Here is a 17,204-nt window from a genome sequence, read left to right on the forward strand (position 1 = left end):
ATAATCCAGATGTCTTTGGGTCCAGGATTACTAATCCTTTTGAAAAGGGGTCCTTCAATCAAAAAAAAGGGTTAAAGAAGCACTGATGTAACTCATTCTGGGGACTGCATTCATCTGCTTTCAAACCCACCTCTGACTCCAGCCCTCCCACTCCCCTCCTCTGTGGAATTCTGCATTCAGTAGCTTACCTCCTGACTCTCCCAATGCCTCTCCACCACCTAGACTTGAGCATGTCATGGAATTGTGGATGAGCACAGCTCCAATGACACTTGAGGACTTCAATGCCCTCCAGGAGAAAGCATTCCACTTGACCAGCACCTCACTCCCTCTACCACTGGCAGAGAGTGGCAGCAGCATGTACACTATACAAGCTGCAGCAACTCACCAACGCTCCTTTGACAACACCATCTAGAATTGATGAGGGCAGCAGACACATGGGAACGCCACCACATGCAAGTTCCCCTCCAAGCCACTCGCCATCCTGACTTAGAAAGATATCGCTGTTCCTTCACTGTGGCTGGGTCAAAATCCTGGAACTCCCTCCCTAACAGCACTGTGGGTGTAGCTACACCACATGGACTGCAGCGGTTCAAGAAGGCAGCTCACCACCACCTTCTCACGGGCAATTAGGGATGGGCAATAAATGCTGGCCCAGCCAGCGATGCCCACGTTTCGAATAATGATTTAGAAAAAGGCTGCTAGATCCCCCTCCCCTTCCCCCAGGCCATTAGTCTCCTGCCTTTACACAGCAATAGAAAGATCAACATGTATTGAAATCGGTTACCAGAGTGGGTGCCTTCAGATAATAGATCTTTCCTAAATAAGAAGGGGGTCGGTGGATGGTTCAGGAGGGGTGTTAGGAAATAGTCTCTGCATCAGGCAGAAAGAAAAAGTGCAAGTGTTCCTCTTGTTACTTTCTTACACAGGATCTAATTGTTAATCCACAAGCTAATCTCATCAACACCACGCTCATTTATGGAGCGCCCTTACCACAGTAAAACACACTTCGCAGGAGGGTTGTCAAACACAATGGCTGGGGTTTTCGGGTCCCCGTTGTGTTGGGAGCCTCCCTGGGAGATTCGGTGGCTCAGCCAAAAGTCCCCACTGACTTTCAGTTGGACCGGATGATCCCGGCAATGGGCGGGGCCGGGAAATCCCGCTCAACTTGCCACCATGCCGCATAAGGAGGTATCAGGACAGATAATCCAAAACTCCGTCAAAAAGGGAGGTTCAAAGGGGCGCTTTAGAGAGAGTTTTAGGAAGGCATAGGGACTGCATCATCGACAGTACTTAATCCCTTAATAATCACAAGATGTGCTGATTTAGGCTTTATGGATTCAAAGAGATGAGCAGAGTAAACATTGCTGTACGTGAGCAGCAGAACAGAACTCGGTGCGAGATGCTATAATGCTTTTGTCCTTAGGATATAAACAGTCATGAGAGGTCCATGTAATATAAAAGCAGCATTTCTCATGCATGCATCCTGCCTACTGTGATCGACCACTATCTGTGTACTTCTCAGCAGTTTAATTTTTACCCTTGGAGGGGTGTACGTATACACTTTCACACAAAAAAAAATACAATGGCTATCACAGTCGGATTGCCACCCTGCTCCTAGTTACTTACCCCGAGACGCAGCCACTCCTTTCTTGTCTGACCTCCCGACTCAGGCTGGGTGAGGTAAGTGCAGTGCAGCGGGGTCCCCCAGGCCTTCAGTCGCATGTAGGAGAGTTGAGATTCAGGAAAACGCACCCCCCTTTTTTTTTTACAGCACTAGTTGCCATAAAGCCGGCAGGTTTATAAGTCCAGCCACTTTGAGAAGCCAGAGAGAAGGTAAGTGAGTGGGGTAAGTTAATCCATAAGCCACTCACCATCCTGACTTGGAAATATATCGCCGTTCCTTCATTGTCGTTGGGTCAAAATCCTGGAACTCCCATCCTAACAGCACTGCGGGTGTAGCTATGTCAAAGGGACTGCAGCGGGTCAAGAGAGCAGCACAACATCACCTTCCCAAGGGCAATTAGGGATGGGCAATAAATGCCGCCCTAGCCAGCAATGCCCACATCCCATAAATGAATTTAAAAAAGTGGGTTCAATTTGGAGTCGGAAGGTAGGATTAGGTGCAAGGTAGGGTGGTTGGGGTGGGGGGGGGAGCTGCGGATTGGGGGTGGGTAGTCAGGGGGGTGCTGGGTGGTCACTGGGGGAGTGACCAGTGGTTGGGGGGGGAGGGTTAGGTGGACAGTGGAGGGGTGGTCAGAAGGTGGGGTCAAGTGGTCAGAGGGGGAGGTTGGGTGGTCAGCAGGGGGGTGGTGGTCAGTGGACAGGTGGGGTGGTGTAGGGGGTGGTCAGTGTTGGGGTCAGGTGGTCAATGGAGGGGGGCTGAGTGGTCAGTGGGGTTGGGGTCCAGGGGTCAGGTTGTCAGTGGAAGGGGTGGTCAGTGGGGGGTTGGGTGGTCAGGGTTAGTTAGTGGAGAGATTGGGTAATCATTAGGAGGGTGGGGATAGCAGCTTAAGGGATGTGGGTGTTGTCAGGGACTGGGGAGGGCAGTCAGGGGGGTACATGCAAACATACGAACAAGGAGCAGCTGTAGGCCATTCAGCCCCTCGAGCCTGCTCCACCATTTAATAAGATCATGGCTGTTCTGATAGTAACCTGAAATCTGCATCCCACCCACTGCCGATAACAATCACCCCCTTGCTTACCAAGAATCTATCCAACTCTGCCTTAAAACTATTTAAAGACTCTGCTTCCACCACCTTTTCAGGAAGAGAGTTCCAAAGACCCAACCCTCTGGGTGAAAAAATTTCTTCTCATCTCTGTTTTAAATGGGTGACCCCTTATTTTTAAACAGTGACCCCAAGTTCCAGATTCTCCAACAAGAGGAAACATTCTCTCCACATCCACCCTGTCAAGTCCCCTCAAGATCTTATATGTTTCAATCAAGTCACCTCTTAGTCTGCTAAACTCCAGTGGATACAAGCCTAACCTGTCCAACCTTTCCTCATTAGACAACCCACCCATTCCAAGTACTGGTCTGGTAGATCTTCTCTGAACAGCTTTTAACTCATTTACATCCTTCCTTAAATAAGGTGACCAAATCTGTACACTGTACTCCAAATGTGGTCTCACTAGTGCTCTGTACAACTGAAGCATAATCTTCCCACTTTTGTATTCAATTCTCCTTGCAACAATTGACAACATTGTATTAGCTTTCCTGATTAATGCTGTACCTGCATACTAACCTTTTGTGATTCATGCACTAGGACACCCAGATCCCTCTGTACCTCAGAGTTCTGCAATCTCTCACCATTTAGATAATATGCTTCTCTTTTATTCTTCCTGCCAAAATGGACAATTTCACATTTTCCCACATTATACTCTATCTGCCAGATCTTTGTCCACTGAGTTAATCTATCTATATCTGTTTTTAGCCTCCTTATATCCTCTTCACAGAATACTTTCCTATCTATCATTGTGTTGTCGGAAAATTTGGCAACCATCCCATCCATCCCTTCATCGAACTCATTTATAGACTCATAGATAGCTACAGCACAGAAGGAGGCCATTCGGCTCATCATGTCCACAGTCCTGAACAAAGATCTGACTACACTAATTCCATTTTCCAGCATTTGGCCCACAGCCCTGAAGGGCTGAAGTGAATATCTAAATACTTCTTCAATGTTATGAGAGTTTCTGACTCAACCACCCTTTCAGGCAGTAAATTCCAGACTCCCACCACCTTCTGGGTGAAAATGTTTCTCCTCAACTCCCCTCTTAGCTTTCTACCTCTTACCTTAAATCTATGCCTCCTGGTTATTGACCCCTCTACTAATGGAAAAAATGCCTTCCTATCCACCCTATCTATGACCCTCATAACCTTATACACCTCCTATCAGGTCCCCTCTCAACCTTTGCTGCTCCAAGGAAAACAACCCCAGCCTATCCAATCTTTTCTCATAGCTCAGACCCTCCAGCCCAGGCAACATCCTGGTAAATCTCCTCTGCACCCTCTCCAGTGTAATCACATCCTTCCTATAATGTGGTGACCAGAACTGCACACAGTACTCCGGTTGTGGCCTAACCAGCATTTTATACAGTTCCAGCATAACCTACCTGCTCTTGTAATCTATGCCTCGCCTAGTCCAGGCAAGTATCCCATATGGCCTCTTAACCACCTTATCTACCTACCCTGCTACCTTCCGGGACCTATTGATATGTACATCAAGGTCTCTCTAATCTTCAGTGCTTTCCAGGGTCCTACCATTCATAGTGTTAGCTCTCCCCAAGTGCATTACCTCACACTTTTCTAGGTTGAATTCCATTTGCCACTGCTCTGCCCACCTGACCAGTCCATCAATATCCTCCTGGAGTTTACAGCAATTCACCTCACTATTTATCACCCTATCAATTTTCGTGTCATCCGCAAACTTCTTGATCATATCCTGTACATTTAAATCCAAATCATTTATGTACACCACAAACAGCAATGTCCCCAGCACCGAGCCCTGCAGAACCCCACTGGAAACAGACTTCCAGTCGCAGAAACGTCCCTCTACCATCACCCTCTGCTTCCTGCCTTTCAACCAATTTTGGATCTAATGTGCCGCTTTGTCTTGGATCCCATGGGCTCTTATTTTCTTGACCAGTCTGCCATGAGGGACCTTATCAAAAGCCTTGCTAAAGTCCATGTAGATCACATCAAATGCATTACCCTCATCAACACTCCTGGTTACCTCGATCAAATTTGTCAAAAAACAACCTTCCCTTAACAAATCCATGCCGACTATCCCTGATTAATCCCTGTCTCTCCAAGTGCAGATATATTCTGTCCCTCGGAATTCTTTCTAGTAACTTCCCCACCACCGAAATTAGCCTGGCTGGCTTGTAATTTCCTGGTCTATCCCTTCCTCCCTTTTTTAATAATGGGGCAACATTAACAGTCCTCCAGTCCTCTGGCACCTCACCTGTGGCCAGAGAGGATTTGGAAATTACTATCAGGGCCTCTGACATTTCTCCCCTTGTCTCCCTCAACAGCCTGGGATACATCTTATCCGGGCCTGCGGATTTATCCATTTTTAAGGCTGCTAAACTTGCTAGTACCTCCTCTCTCTCTGTGTTGATTTTGTCGAATATTTCACAGACCTCCACTCTGATGTCTATACCTGCGTCATCCTTTTCCATTGTGAAGACCGATGCAAAGTATTCATTGAGGACTGTACCCACGTCTTCCGGGTCCACACACAGATTAGTTCTACAGTCCCTAATTAGCCCTACTCTTTCCCCTGTAATTTTCTTGCTCTTTATATATTTAAAACACCCTTTTGGGTTTTCCTTTATTCTGCTTTCTCATGCACTCTCTTAGCTTTCCTCATTTCCTTTTTAAGTTCCCTCTGCACTTTTATACTCCTCTAGCGAATCTGCTATATTGAGCCCTCGGTATCCACTATAACCTTCTCTTTTTCTCTTAATCCTAACCTTTATGACCCTTGACATCCAGGGTTCTCCAGACTTGGTTCCCCTGCTTCGTCTTTACGGGAACATATTTGCCCTGTACTCTTGCTATTTCCTCCTTGAATGCCTCCCACTGCTCTTACAGTTTTATCTGCAAGTAGCTGCTCCCAGTCCACTTGGGCCAAATTGCATCTCATCTTAGTAGAGTTAGCCTTTCCCCAGTTTAGAACTTTTATTCCCAACCCAACCTTACCCTTTTCCATAACTACCCTAAATCTAACTGAGTTATGATCACTATCTCCAAAATGCTCCCCCACCTGAAACGCCTTCCACCTGCCTGGTCTCATTTCCGAATATTAGGTCCAGAACTGTCCCCTCCCTTGTTAGGCTTTCTACGTACTGGTTAAAAACATTCTCCCAGATGCAACTTAAGAATTTTGCTCCTTCCCTACCTTGCATACTAAAACTATCCCAGTTAATATTTGAATAGTTAAAATCCTCTACTATTACTGCCTTATTATTCCGACACTTCTCTGAAATTTGATTACATATTTGATCCTCTATCTCACCCTGGCTGTTTGGGGGCCAAGAATATGTTTGCCCCTTTTGCGTTTTTTACTTCTACCCATATGGCCTCATTTGATGATCTTTCCAAGACATCATCCCTCCTCACTGCTGTAATTGATTCCTGGATCAATGTTGCAAACCCCCCTCCTCGTCTACCCCCCTCTCTATCTTGTCTGAATGCCCTATAACCAGGAATGTTAAGCTGCCAATCCTGCCCTTCTTTTATCCAAGTCTCGGTCATAGCTATGATATCATACTCCCACATGCCTAATTGTGCCCTCAGCTCGTCTGTCTTATTCCTCAGGCTCTTTGTATTAAGATATATTCCATTTAGCCTTGCTAAGCTCACTTCTTTCTTACCTAGCCTATGTTTATAGCCTATGTTATATATGTAGTAGCCTATGTTTTATATATATATAGTAACCTATGTCTAGCCTGTTTTTTATATATATAGTAGTCAGGGGGTGGGGTGGGGGATTGTCAGGGGATGGGGGAGTAGTTGGAGGTTGAAGTTGGGGGGTGCGGAGTGCAGTTGAGAGTCGGGGGGGGTAGTCGTATGTGAGGAGGGCAGTCAGGTCAGGGGGAAGGTCGTCAAATGTTGGGGAGGTATCTGGGGGGGTTCCCGTGGGGGGTCCAGAGGTCAAATGGGGTGTGTCTGTGGGTCCCGTGGAGAGCTGTGGATGGTTGGGGGTAGTTTGGGGGTCCTGTGGAAGGTTGGAGGATGGCAGAGTCGTGTGGGGGTCTCAGGCTGGGTCAGTTACCCAGGAGTTAGAAGTGGTTTTAATTCTTCTAACTTTATCTGGGAACTATTGTTGTGAGGCAGTTGGAACCGTCCAAAGTTTACGACTTAAATTGCAGTTTCGGGTGGTTTCCTATACAGGGCAATTGCCCAATGGGACTTTGAACTTCCCAGGCAATTGCCATGCCGACCTTACGAGGGGATGGGCTACCCCTCAGGTATGACACCCCGAGGATCAGGTGTTAAGGGCCAATGTATTTTACACGCTACAATCCTTCCATCCATATAAATCCCCTTATTACGCAATGAGTGGTTAGAATCAGGAGCCTTGGTGACTTGCGGCAGTGCATCAGTGTACATGGTACACACTGCTGCCACTGTGAATTGATGGTGGAGGGAGAAATGTTTGTGGATGTGGTGCCAATCAAGCGGGCTGCTTTGTCCTGGATGGTGTCAAGCTTCTTGAGTGTTGTGGCACTCATCCAGTCAAGTGGAGAGTATTCACTCACACTTCTGACTTTTGCCTTGTAGATGGTGGACAGGCTTTGGGGAGCCAGGAGGTGAGTTACTTGCCACAGAATTCTAGCCTCTGACCTGTTCTTGTAGCCACAGTATTTATATGGCTGGTTCAGTTCAGTTTCTGGTCAATGGTAACCCCCAGGATGTTGATAGTGGGGAGTCAGCAATAGTAATGCCATTGAATGTCAAGGTGGTTAGATTCTTTCTTGTTGGAGATGGTCATTACCTGACACTTGTGTGGCATGAATATTTCTTGCCACTTATTAGAACAAGCTTGAATGTTGTCCAGGTCTTGTTGCATTTGGTCTTGACTGCTTTAGTATCTGAGGAGTCATGAATGGTGCTGAACATTGTGCAATCATCAGCAAACATCCCCAATTTTGACCTTATGATAGAAGGAAGGTCATTGATGAAGTAGCTGAAGATGGTTGAGCCAAGGACAGTACCCTGAGGAACTCCTGCAGTGATGTCCTGGAGCTGAGATGACTGACCTCCAACAACTACAACCATCTTCCTTTGTGCTAGGTGTGACTCCAAACAGTGGAGAGTTTTCCCCCGATTCCCAGTGACTCCAGTTTTGCCAGGGATCTTTGATGCACATGCAACCAAATGCAGCCCTGATGTCAAGGGCAGTCACTCTCAACTCACCTTGGGATTTCAACTCTTTTGCCAATATTTGAATCAAGGCTATAATGAGGTCAGGAGTTGAGTGAACCTGGCGGAATCCACATTGCCTGAGGCTGTGATGGAGGCAGATTCAATTGTAGCTTTCGGAATGGAATTGGATAACTATCTGAAGTGAAAAAATTTGTGGGGCTGAGGGAAAAATGCGGGAGAGTGAACTAGCTGTTTTGTTCTTGCAGAGAGTTGGCACAAACATAAGAGGCTGAATGACTCCTTCTGTGCGGTAACTATTCCATGATTTAACTCTCATGTCCTCCAGCCATGCAGTCCCCCGAGAACTCTGCATTCCTCCAATTCTGGCCTCTTGTGCATTCCTCAATTCCGTCACCCCTCCATTGGCAGCCATGTCTTCAGCTACCTTGGCCTTAAGCTCCGGAATTCCCTCGTCTCTCTCTCTCTTCCTTTAAGGTGCTCCTTAACACCTGTTCCAAGTGGTGGATGAAATGGCCTCTTCTCTCAAGCCTTTCTACACCAAAGATGACATCTGAGGTCTCATGTGTATGGCAAGCCTATGGCAAGCTACATTGGACAAAGGCACTTTTCCAAACAACACCTAACCCTTTGGCCAAACTTCTGATCATTGGTCCTAATATCTCCTTATTTGGCTTGGTGTCAAATTTTGTCTGATTATCCCCTTGTGAAGCACCTTGGGATGTTTTATGACATAAAGATGCTTTATAAATGTAAGTTGTTGCTGCTTATTGTTGCATCTTCTGCAACACTTTTCTGTCAACTTTCCTGACCTTTCCAAAGACCAAGGATTTGCAGAGAGCACCCAAAATGCATCAAAATAAACCAATCAACAATCAACCCTCGAAGAGATGACGATCATCTTCAGACAACATGTGCGGAGTGGAGGGCATGAGTGGTGGCCTTAAAAAGATAGGCCAAATCAAACACCCCATCACCCAAGCAACAGATTCCAGACCACTATTAAGTAGCAGGTAGTTAAATAAATATCATACACCTACCTTCAATATAGACCTCAGCGGATGTAGTGTCTAATCCAAAGCAGTTGGTTGCTGTACAGCTGTACCGACCAGTGTCGTCCTCGAAAGCTTCGGCAATAGCTAAGGTATAGAGGTCACCATCCTGGAATATCTGGACATCTGGGGAGTTTTCCAGCTCTTTCCCCTCACAGAACCATCTGCGGGATTAGTCAGATAGGAATAGGGAATTTTATTTCCTTTTTTCAATTAAACTTTGGACGTCTACAGCCAAAGAAAAGTTTTGATAGGCCAGTTTGAAGCAAAATATAGACCATACCTGAGTTTAGACGGCTCACTATTCAGACTCGACAGCTCAGGGCAAATCAAGTTGACAATCTACTTGGTGCAAATTCCAATTAAAAAGAAAACTCCAAGGTTATCCCTGCCCTCTTCTTAATTTGACAGTGGTCTTTGATATACTCCACTGTCAGCCACACCCTTCTACATATTAACAACACACACATTTTCTTTATGATAATGAGGATTGAACAGTAACTAAAGGCAACTTAAACGGGGCGGTTCCTTCAAAAGATCTGGATGGTAATTAAAAGGAACGTGGTGGACTCCTATTGCAGTTACAGTATAGGATGAAAGTGGTGATTAGATAATAGATGTAGCAAAGTGCACTATAAAGCAATTCTGAATAGTTGACAATGAGCCTAATGGGTTCAAACTAGGAGCTAGTGACAGGGTTTAATGTTAATATTCCACATTTTTTTCATGGGAGGGGTTGATCTGCTCCTTTGCTGAGAGCATTCCGAAACCCAACCCTAGACTAGAGACGATTCCACGGACAGAGTTTTCTCCTACCTGATGTAGATTGTGAGCTCTCAGCCCACCTGCCTAAATTCAGAGAAGTTAGACCCTGGTTATTGAGAGCTAAGGTTTAGCGCCCTGCCAGTGTGCACAGAGTTATTACTGCCGGCCTGCTAGCTAATTCCGTTCTTACTGCTAATCCACTAGAACCCACCTTACCTTTGGAATGGAAGTGAAGCAGGAAGGAATGAGCCCTCCCCGAAAAGTTAGATCAGCCCCACCAAGTCCAGTCAACCATAAAGTCATACAGCTCAGGCCGCTCAGCCCGTCACTAGTGCTAGATCGTTAATTAGAACTCCCAACACGAATCCCATTTCCCTGGATTTTGATTTATATTTTCCCTTTTTAAATACATATCCAATTCCCTCTTCGATAGTATCAAAGTCTCTGACTCAATAGCCAGGCGTCTAGACTGGCTGCTCTTCTAGTCTGGAGTGTTGAGCACATAAACCAGATAGGCAATCCCAGTGCAGCACTGAGGGAGCGCAGCATTGTGGGAGATGCCATCTTTCAGATGAGATGTGAAAATGAGGTCCCACCTACTTGCCCTCTCAGATAGATGTGAAAGATCCCCCGACACCATTTCGAAGGAGAGCAGGGGAGTTAGCTCTGGTGGCCTGGCCAAGAGTTATCTCCTCAATCAACATTGCCTAAGTAAATTATCTGGTCATTTATCTTATTGCTGTTTGTAGGAACATAGGACTTAGGAGCAGGTGTAGGCCATTCAGCCCCTTGAGCCTGCTCCGCCATTCGATAAGATCATGGCTGATCTGGTTGTGGTCTCAAATCCACTTTTCTGTCTGCCCCCATAACCCTTGGCTCCTTTGTCTATCAAAAATCTGTCTAACTCAGCCTTAAATAAATTCAATGACCCAGGCCCCACTGCTTCCTGGGGAAGAGAGTTTCACAGACTAACAGCCCTCTAAGGGAAAATGTTTCTCCCCATTTCTGTCTTAAAAGGGAGACCCCTTATTTTTAAACTGTGTCCCCGAGTTCTAGTCTTCCCCACAGGAGAAAACATCCTCCTGCTATCCACCCCAATTAAGTCCCCTCAGGATCTTGATATGTTTCAATACGATCACCTCTCATTCTTCCAAACTCCAATGGGTATGTGTCCAACCTGTTCAAACTTTCTTCATAGGATAAGCCCTTCATCCCAGGCATGAGTCGAGTGAGCCTTCTCTGAACTGTTTCTAATACAATTATATCCTTTTTCAAATAAGGAGGCCAAAACTGGACACAGTATTCCAGATGTGGTCGCACCAAGCCCCTGTACAGCTGCAGTAAAACTTCCCTACTTTTATATTCCATTCCTCTTGCAATAAACGCCAACATTCCATTTGCCCTACTAATCACTTGCTGCACCTGAATACTAACTTTTTGTTAATCATGTACCAGGAAGACCTTTTAGAACAGAGATGAGGAGAAACTTCTTTAGCCAGATAGTGGTGAATCTATGGAATTCATTGCCACAGAAGGCTGTGGAGGCCAGGTCATTGAGTGTATTTAAGACAGAGATAGATAGGTTCTTGATTGGTAAGGGGATCAAAGGTTACAGGGAGAAGGCTGGAAAATGGGGTTGAGAAACTTATTAGCCATGATTGAATGGCGGAGCAGACTCGATGGACCGAATGGCCTTATTTCTGCTCCTATGTCTTATGGTCTTATGGTCTTATGGTCTAGGATACCCAGATGCAATGTCTCTCTATTTAAATAATGTGCTGCTTTGTTATTCTTCCTGCCAAAGTGGACAAGTTCACATTTTCCCATATTGTTCTCCACCTGCCAAATTTTTTGCCCACTCACCCACGTTTGTGGGATCTTGCTGAGCACAAACTGGCTGCTGCATTTCCCCATTTTACCACAGTGACTAAATTTCAGAAAGTACTCCAGAGGCTGCGGAGTGCTTTAGGAAGTCCTGACTTTGTGAAAGGTGCCTTATAAATGCAAGTATTTCTTTTCCTTTGATCCACGATTAAGATCACCCCGGGTTTACCCTTTTAAGGAGGTCACTGATGATGCCCAAACCAGCCAGGCTGTAGAGTTCTGAAGAAGAGTCATAGTCAGCTCGAAATGTTAACTCGGTTTCTCTCCCCACTGATGCTGCCAGACCTGCTGAGCTTATCCAGCACCCTCTGTTTTCGTTCTGAGAGGGGGTATACTTTCACCAAAAACCGAAGCAAAGAAATATTCTTTAGCCCCGTGTTCTCCAGCGCTGCCTCCAGTGCAGCACCAAATAGCAAACTAACCTGAAGGAAGATCCATCCGCCTTTCTTTTTAATTAACAAGAGCAAAGATTAGCCATTATTCCAGTGGTAATATTTTTCCTGTGTAGGCTAACTGTCTCATTCCACAAAACCAAATCCTCATTGGGTTTGGGAATCCTCACCTGGCAAGGATTCCGACATAAAGGCCGCCAATAAAGTTTCTATGAACTACTGAAAAAAAAACCGTGCCCTTGTCAATAGGTAAGCATCTTTCAGAGTCGGACCAGGGCACCTACAACAATATGCTCCTTTAGATGCCTTTTGTCCGATTGAATTTTTTTGCGTTTTTTTTCACCAATCGCGTGTAAAAGAGTTCACAAGGAAAGCGTAATATAGTATGTCAGCCCTGGTTTCCGGTAGTTTTTATGTGGTGAGTTGTTATGTTGCCAACTCAGAGATCCTGGAGTGTGCTAATTCCACCAGCACACACTCATTGCTAAGTCAATGACATCTCCGCTGGCTTGGCTGCGTTCATCCATGTAGCCAAAGATCTTCTGTACGGTGAATTGGCCACTGGGTCACGACCTCCTGAGCACCAATGCCTCCGCTACAAGGACACCTACAAGTGAGATATGAAGGTGGCGGACATTGGCACTGACAACTTGGAGACAGTCGCTAACGGCCCTGACCTCTGGAGCCTGACTGTTTTGAGTGGCATTGGAAGAGGCAAGAAGAAACGCAAGGCTTTCCTGGCCGAGAGGAGGGCCCAGAGAAAACAGGGGCAGTGAATTGTGCAACTTCTCAGCCCACTGTCTTCCTCTGCTGCAAAGGTGGCGGGGACTGCCATGCCAGAGTGGGGCTCTTGAGACACACCAGGTGATGCTCAACACAGAGTTGACCACCAAGGCGCAATCCATCGTCTCACAAGGTAGAAGCTTGCCACAGAGGTATTACGATCTGGAAGGCGCTGCCTGAAAGGGCGGAAGATGGAGATTCAATTGTAACTTTCAAAAAGGAATTGGATAAATACTTGAAAAGAAGTGAATCACAGGGCTACGAGGAAAGGGTAGGTGGCTGGGGCTAATTAAGCTGCTCTTTCAAAGATCCAGTACAGGCACAATGGGCCAAATGGCCACTTTCCATGCTTACAATTCTATGGTTCCAAACTCATAAGAATATTGGCATAGAAACATATTATTTGGGTGGTAGTGTTGTAATGCAAAGTGTCTTATTTACCTATTCAGCTTTATTGGCGCCCCTCACCTTGACAAGCACATTATAATGAAGGAAAGCCATCACTGTTTTATGTGTCTTTCTATTGAAGGCATCGGAGGGGATTGAAATTCCTCTTCTGATGAAAACCAGGAGAGGTCCTGCCCGCCACTCTGTGCAATTAGCCAGTCGCTAACAAAACTGCATTCTCAGGAATCACACGTTTCAAGGCTGCGTGTTCCTGCAAATCCATCAGTCACTTACTAATTGGACAGAAGAAGCAGGCATTGTCTTGTTTTTAAATCAACAGAGGAATTTCAGACTTTCTTCTTACTGCAAGGGTTACCAACCCTCCAGAATTGTCCTGGTATTTCCAGGAATTGACAATTAATCTCAAAATGATTAACCAAAGGTTAATCACTGCTGTGAACAAAGCCTGGGGAGAAAATTCATTGGGGAATTGTGTGCTTCTCTTTCATTTTCATTGAACACTTTTGTTCATGAACATGTTGGAGTTTAAAGGAAATCAACTGTTGGACTGAGAGTCAAGAATCACCAAATTGGTTTAGGAAAGCAGGTTGTGAGGAACGGGCATGTAGGCAACCCAACAGTAATGCTGTGGGGGAAGGGTAATCAGAGGTAAAAGATCATGTGATAAAATCTCCAGGAAGTTACGTTCAACCATAGTCGGCAACCCAAGTTGTGGCCTAGTGTAGGAGGTTAAATTTTGAGGAGACTGAAGAGGAAGGGACATGTTCTCCAGCTCATGACAAACTTAATTTTTGTCTTGTTACCCTTTGGGGTGGGAAGTTTGCTCGCCATTCGCCCTCCCACTTTCTTTTTCCAGACCAGCTCAACCAGAGTTGCCAACTTTGGTCGGCCATATTCCTGATGGTCTTATGACATGGGCCCAGATTTTCGCTAAGTCAGGATGATTTGGCAGCCCTTTGGAAATGGCAGGCCGTAATCGATTTCAGATCCCCCTGCTCCCCTTCCCGTTTCTGGAAATTCTTGCCGGTGCGAGCAGTCGGCCTACACGCAGCTCTCCCGCCCTCACCAGTGGGGGTGGAAAGATTAAACCTCCACCTCGCAGTTTTAGTAAGCTCAGTCCCCATTGGTCAGTAGACTTGGTTCACAGCCTTTCAGAGGGGTGTGTGGACCACAGGGGTACCCCAGGCCCAAGTGGAGAAAGAAGAGACAGTCACCTGTCCCTGGGATTCTTTCATTGACAGGTTTTGAAATACATAAAAAAAACATTGGCCCATTACTTCCCTTCCCCGGGGCATCATACCTGGGGTACATGAAAGATGCACTGGGGCACACCTGCTCCCCCTCCCCAACCCCCCCTCACCCTGCCCACCGGAGGTCTTCCATAAGGATTACACGGCCATTGCCCGAAAAGGTCAAGCTTCCATTGGGAACCACTTCTAACCTCTGGGTAACTATTGTACTGACCCACCTGGGCTCCACCACCCTTCCCGACCCCCCCCATGGGACCTCCCGACTATACTCCTGACCCTCACGGAATCCCCTGACTACCCTCCCCACCCCCCGGCTGCCCTTCCGACACCCTGAGTATCCCTCAACTGTTCTCCCCACCCCCCTGACTATGCACTCACCCCTCCCAACTACCCCCTCCTCCACTACCCTCCTCACCTCTCCCAGACCACCTCTTTCCCCAGTGGCTGCCCTCCCCACCTCCCTGACTACACACCTACCCCTCCCCCACTCTCTTCTGCACCATACGCACCCCCCCCCCCCCCTCCCCCCGACTACCCCCTTCCCCTCATGGCTGCCCTCCCCACCCCCCGAGCTACTTCCCAGAGACCACACGAGGCCATCCACAGGATCCCCCAACTACTCTCCAAACCCCTGACTACCCCCCTCCCCCTTGACTGCCCTCCAAGGAATGTGTTCAAGCCTTGCACCTTTTTTGAATTAGCTGGGAGCTTGGGGGGCCTATAGTCCCCCATTGCTTTCTCTATGGCAAGGCCTCGGCCAATCAGACTTACCAACCAATCAGCAGCCTTAGCTTCTGTAGTATAAATTGTTGTGAATGTTTGAAATTTTGCATTCTTGTGTTTGTCCTGATGAGTGTAAGACAAAACTTTTGACAACATTTATGACATTATTCATTCAGGGGTTATGTCACTGGCTGGGCCAACATTTATTGCCCATTCCTGGTGGTGAGCTGCCTTCTTGAACTCTGCAGTCCATGTGGTGTCGGTACACTCACCATGCTATTAGGAAGGGAGTTCCAGGATTTTGACCCGAAAGAATGGTTCTGATATGTACACAGAGGGAGCGGTGTTGGCCTCTAGAGAGCAGGTTAGTTGCCCTTCACTTCTCTGCACAACCTTTCAAACTGGCAGCGATCAATTTGGAACCAAGTCAGGATAGGGTTTCCCATTTTTAAGACTTTTAGCCCTCTCTCCTACCTGGCCGGACACAGTCGAAAAATGCCCCAGTATTCGGACAAGTCAGTGTGTGAATTGGAGGGGATGGGTAACAATGAGCTGCTCTACTCCCTCCTGTGAGAGGTCTACCACTCCCGGAAATAGTTTGAGATTAAGTCCGTCTGTTCGCAAACTTGGTGTCATATTTGACTCTGAGATGAGCTTCTGAAGACTTATTTCCTATTTCCACCTCAGTAACATTGCCCCTGTCTCAGCTCAGCTGCTGCTGAAACTCTCATGCACACCTTTGTTACCTAAAGACAAATATTGCAAAGCACTCCTCTCTGTCTCCCACATGCTACCCTCTTTTTAACTTGAAGTCATCCAAAACTGCTGCCCATGTCTTAACTCGCACCAAATCCTGTTCCCCTCGCACCCCTGTGCTGGCTGAACTACATTGGCTCCCAGTTTGGCAACGTCTTGATTTTAAAATTCTCATCCTCGTTTTCAAATCCCTTCATGGCCTAACCCCACCCTATCTCTGAAATCTCCTCCAGCCTCGCAAACCTCTGAGATATCTGTGCTCCTCTAATTCTGGCCTCTTGTTCAGCCCCAATTTTAACCACTGCACCATTGGTGGCCGTACCTTCAGGTGACTGGGCCCCAAGCTCTGGCATGCCCTCCCCACCCCTTTCCACCTCCCCACCTCGCTTTCCTTCTTTAAGGCACTTCTCAAAACCTAGCTCTTTGACCAAGTTTTTGTTCACCTGACCTACTGTCTCCTTATATGGCTCAGTGTCATACTTTGTCTCTTACTGTTCCTGTGAAGCGCCTTGGGATGTTTTGTTATGTTAAAGGCACTATATAGGGATAAGTTGTTGTTGTACAATGAAGTCTGTGCACCTGCCTGTCCTTTCTCCTCGAATGCCGACACACGTTTGCTGTGTATTAAATTTACAGCACTGAAATAGGACATTTGATCTGACTGGTCGGTGCAGATGTTTAGACCATAAGACATAGGAGCAGAAATTAGGCCATTTGGCCCATTGAGTCTGCTCCGCCATTCAATCATGGCTGATAAGTTTCTCAACCCCATTCTCCCGCCTTCTCCCCGTAACCTTTGATCCCCTTATCAATCAAGAACCTATCTATCTCGGTCTTAAATACACTCAATGACCTGGCCTCACAGCCTTCTGTGGCAATGAATTCCATAGATTCACCACTCTCTGGTTAAAGAAGTTTCTCCTCATCTCTGTTCTAAAAGGTCTTCCGTTTACTCTGAGGCTATTCCCTCAGGTCCCAGTCTCTCCTACTAATGGAAACATCTTCCCCACATCCACTCTATCCAGGCCTTTCAGTATTCTGTAAGTTTCAATCAGATCCCTCCTCATCCTTCTAAACTCTATCGAATATACCCAGAGTCCTCAAACGTTCCTCATATGTTAAACCTTTCATTCCTGGGATCATTCTTGTGAACCTCCTCTGGACTGTCTCCAGGGCCAGCACATCTTTCCTGAGATACGGGCCCAAAATTGCTCACAATATTCTAAATGTGGTCTGACCAGAGCCTTATAAAGCCTCAGCAGCACATCTCTGCTTTTATATTCTAGTCCTCTCGAAATAA

General features: G+C 46.6%; 1 protein-coding gene across 2 annotated transcripts in view; it reads right to left on the reverse strand.

Annotated features, from left to right (window-relative positions):
* Positions 1-17,204, reverse strand: part of palld (palladin, cytoskeletal associated protein) — a 373,397-nt gene that overhangs the window by 237,644 nt on the left and 118,549 nt on the right. For both annotated transcript variants that reach the window (XM_041186090.1, XM_041186089.1), the window contains exon 2: positions 8,932-9,107. The gene's annotated coding sequence lies outside the window, so the exon portion shown is untranslated. The remainder of the gene's footprint in view (positions 1-8,931; positions 9,108-17,204) is intronic.

Source organism: Carcharodon carcharias, chromosome 4 (assembly GCF_017639515.1).
Source record: "Carcharodon carcharias isolate sCarCar2 chromosome 4, sCarCar2.pri, whole genome shotgun sequence".
Lineage (NCBI taxonomy): Eukaryota > Metazoa > Chordata > Chondrichthyes > Lamniformes > Lamnidae > Carcharodon > Carcharodon carcharias.